We start from the raw sequence: 5,098 nt of genomic DNA on the forward strand, positions 1-5,098 counted from the left end.
TTGAATTATATTGGAGAAGCATGCTACACCAGTACGCCAAAGATAGCATCGACTTAATCCAAAATACTCACTTATGGTAAAAGAAAAGCTAGATAAACTCTTGGAGGTTGGATTTATCTATCCACTTCTTTTAAGTGAATAGGTTTCACCAATTGTTATAGTATCGAAAAAGAATAGAAAAGTTTACATCTATCAAGATTTTTACAAATTAAATGTGGCTACCGAGAAGGATTATTTTTCTTTATCATTCACGGATAGTATATTGGATGTTGTCGCTGGACATGAATGTTATTCATTTTTTGATGGATTCTTCGATTATAATCAAGTTAAAATTGTAAAAGAAGACCAATTAAAAACTACTTTTACTACAGATTGAGAGACCTTTACCTATAATGTTATGCCATTTGAGCTTTGTAATGCACCAGCTACATTTCAAAGAGTAATGACTCAAGCATTTCAGGATTATCTACGAATTTCAATGGAAATATTTCTAGATGATTTCTGTACATTTAGTATGAGAGCTAGGCATTTAGAATATGTAGGTCAATGTTTGAATCAATGTGCCAAATATGGAATTTCTTTAAATTAGAAAAAATATCAATTTGGTGTGCCTTCTGGTAAACTGTTGGGTCATATAGTTTTGATGGCAAGCATTGCTACAGATCTAGACAAAATAAAGGTTATAGTAGAATTAAAGTAACCAGACACTGTTATGGGTGTTCGAGCATTTGTCAGCCATGTCAGTTATTATCGGCAATTTATCTATCTATTAACAGTTATATACCTTTCTTTGATAAATCACTTGAAGAAACCACCAATTGATTGGACCAGTCCATTTTGGACAAACAAATGTATAATTGCATTCAAAACATTGAAACAAAAATTGAGTTCAGCACCAATATTGGTGGCACCTTGTTGGACAAAACCATTCCAAGTTTATGTGGATGCATCTAATGTCGCGAAAGATGACCGGGGTTTTGATCACCCTATTTATTATACAAGTTGGCAATTGGTAGCAACTGAAAGAAATTATACAACAACCAAAAGAGAAGCATTGGGGATGATTTATTCCATACAAAAGTTTTGACATTATCTTCTTGGTTATAAATTTTTTTTTCCATGTCGACCATAATGCTTTAAAATATATGATTAATAAGCCTCAATTGAGTGGTCGTATTGCACAATGTATTTTACTCTTGTAAAAATTTGACTTTACTATTCACGTAAGACCAAGGAAATCATATTCCAATGTGGACCATTTATCTCGGTTATCCAATATATTGGGTAATGAATCCATTAACGATGCACTACCCAATGCGAAACTGTTTGTGGTAGATGTAATTACTCTAAAGTATAGTGAAATAATTCAATACTTGACATTTCAAACCTTCCCACCTAATTTTAATGATAAGCTTAAATGACGCTTAATGTTAAAATGTGCACTTTATACGATGATTGGTGAAGCTTTATATAAACAAGGTAAAGATGGAGTTTTGTAATGCTGTATTTATCAGATTGAAGTGAGTACTATATTGGAAGGTTGCTACTTGGACAGTTGTGGTGGACATTTTACGAAGGACAGTACGACTTGTAAAGCTTTACAAGCTAATTATTGGTGGCCAACACTGTTTACAGATGCCCACCAATTCGTCCATCATTGTGATCCATGTCAGAGAACGAGTCGACCTAGTGGAACTTCAGCAATATTATTGGTACCAATTCTAGCTCATACGCCTTTTGAAAAATAGAGAATTGATTTTATGGAACCAATTGTACAAGCTTCAAGAAATGGACAAAAATGGTATATACTGGTAGCAATGGATTATGTAACAAAATGGACTGAAGCAGTAGCTACAAAAATCGATAGGACAAGTACAGTAGCAACCTTTTTATATAAAAATATTATTATATGGTTCGGTTGTCCACGAAAATTGATTAGTGATCGAGGAATTTATTTTATAAATAGTACAATCGAAGCTTTCATGACTAAATACGAGATAAAATATCAGAAGTCTACACCATATCATCCCAGAGCCAATAGACAAATGGAATTTTATATAAAATCTTAACAAAAATAATTTTTGGAGCAGGAATAGATTGGGACACTAAGTTGTTCGCACCTTTATGGGCATACCGTACTGCATATAAAGTTACTATCAATGCTACTCCTTGCCAATTAGTTTATGGCTAGGAAGCAATATTACCTATTGAATTAGAAGTCCAAAGTTTATGAATTGCTATAGATACTAGATTAGAAGATCCAAATTCATTACAACACTATTTAGATGAATTGGAAAAATTAGATGAAATTAGAGCCAATACATTAATGATATTGGAAACTACATAAAAATGAAGGAAGACTTATTATGATAGTAAGCTTAGACCAAAGGCTTTTATGCCAAATGATTTGGTACTTCTTTATGATAGTTGATTTAAAAAAATTTCAAAAAAATTTCAAGTTTGATGGCATGGGCCATATCGAGTTATTGACGGATTTCCAAATGGTTCAGTACAATTGAAAGATTTTATGGATAATAAATTTATGACATGGATAATGGCAATCGGCTTAAACTTTACTATACATAAATCCAGGACGGATTTTTTGATAGAAAAGGGAGAGTCGACCCAATTGATTGGACCATAGTAAGAAGTAAGAGGGGGCTCTTGACAAGCATTGTATTTTCTTTTGTGATTAAAGACAAGATGGCGAACATGGTGTCTGAGAAAGTAAGGATGGAGACCGATTGGAAGGAATAGCAAGAACGACTGCAGGTAGAGGTTGCGATGTTGCAGACTAAACTAGCCGCATTAGAGAAGGAGGCCAATAATTTAGTGTAGACCAATATGCCAGTTTCAACGATAATACCTTTGGAAATACTTTTGAAACTGATAGAAGAATGGCAGAAGATGTTGGAAGAGTGTAACAACCAGATTGCTCGACTTGAGTCTCAGGTACGAGAATTAGATTTGTTGAATAAAGATTTGATGGCACATTTGGATGGAGAACCTTCGAATATCGAGGCAGACGACAAAGATGTAGCAGAGGAGAAGGTCAAGAATTCAAAGGGTGGTAAGCCAATGCCATTGACTGAACAAGCCAACGCTATTACATGTTTAAAAGTTGAGGCTAAATAATATTTGCGAGGATGCTGCACAATTAGAAGAGGGGCTATGTAGAATAGGTAAATAAAATTTGTGGTAAGTTAGTGGTTAGTTATTGACAACTTTGATAATTAGACTTATAATTAGGTAGTTTAATTGGTAACAGTAGGTTGTTAGTGGAATAAATGGTTAAGAATTCAAAGAGTCATAACTTTTCAAATCCGCTGGCCAATCGATCATCTTTTTGGTAGAATAAATACGTTGAGGAAAGAGAGATCAAAGCCAAACTGTGAGAGTCATAAGCTGAGGGCCAGATTGTGAGAGTCGTAAGCCGAGAGTCAAACTATGAGAGTCGTAAGCCGAGGGCCAGACTGTGAGAGTCGTAAGCCTGGATAAGCATGGTGCTATCTCTTTGTTTTCTTTGCTTTTATTATTTGCTTATGAAGAATTGTGATTGAGAGAAGTATTGTTGAATTGATAATCATAGAATAGATTATGGATTTAATTAAGACAAAAGTAGTAAGCTTTGGTATTTTGTAGTTTGATACTTGATTTCAGATAGCCAGAATATAGTCAATTGTGACACTAATAGATCCTATTCATATAACCAGTCTTTCTCCGTATTCGAATCCACCTCTATTTATTCAATTACTTTGGTCTATTGATGCTTGAACACAACAAGAGCAACAAATATGTAAGGTTTTATGATACTTTATCATATATTTGGATATCTTTTTTTATACTTAGGCTTATGTATTGGTGTAATTACCCTAAAAAGAATAATATTATATATATAAACTTGGAATTTTAATATCTTAGACTTAATTGAGCATTTAGTGGCAATCTAAAGTCCAATGCTTTCTTGAAGCAAACTCCTTCTACTCTGACAACATATTTCTTTTTGAACCATATAAAATAGTGAATATCTTAGAAAGAAGACCAATGCCACTTCTTTCTGTAGAAATAGATAATTATCAAGAATTTAAAATTGGAGAAATTTTAGATTTGGAGTTGTGCCAAAATAGGTTGAAATATTTTATTAATTGGTATGAATATGTTATTAGTGAATGTACATAAGATCTAGCAAAGAACCTTGCTAATATAGCAAAAAAAGTTGAGGCTTTTCATTGACTACATCTATCAAATCTAAGATAAAAAATAACAAATCTTTATTATATAAAAAAATAAGATCCAAAGAAGATAGCATTCTACCTTCTATTCTTTTTTGTAGCTTCTGTGTATTTGTGACATTAAAGAAATGAAGAACCAACAACCAATAGATTCAACTCGAAAACTTTTATTTGCTGACTTATTAGACAAGATATTAGAATTTTTAAAACCCTCAAGATAATGTAATCAAGATGAGAATCATCAAAAAGGACATGTCTTTCCTTGAATAGATGGCAAAATATAACATATTTGATATCACAATTTTAGAAGAGACTCTCAATGTTTGGTGATTTTATTAGAGGTAGAAACAATTCTTCATGATATTCTAGATGTTTTATTTGAAAGAAGTTATGAAGGCCTCAATAATGACCAAATAATAAGATAGTCTTTCTATCTTAGTATAAAATATTATCAAAGATTGAGAGGACCTATCAACTATCTTCAAATAGAACAAAGATCACAATATGTGGCAAACACAATTTTCCACCTCTTAGATTTTTTTAATACATGAAGAGTGATCCTCATGGAACTCTTTTTTAGAAAAGAAAGTAATATCATAGATATACATATTTATTCTAATATTTACTTATATGATTAAATAGAAATAAGTAAAATAAATTTATTTCATAATATTTTCTACAGAAGCTTTTTAGAAGCTTAAGACATTATTTTGACTTTATATGTATTTGTAGTTGATTGATAGATTAGAAACTTGGTCAACAAATTAACCACATGTTATTAGCTTATGAAAAAAGCCAATTATGTGATTTTTTTATATATTTTAAGACTTTCTAGTTTTCTTATCTTTATCAATAGCCATTCTACT

Source organism: Physcomitrium patens, chromosome 22, assembly GCF_059467195.1.
Source record: "Physcomitrium patens ecotype Gransden chromosome 22, ASM5946719v1, whole genome shotgun sequence".
Taxonomy (NCBI): domain Eukaryota; kingdom Viridiplantae; phylum Streptophyta; class Bryopsida; order Funariales; family Funariaceae; genus Physcomitrium; species Physcomitrium patens.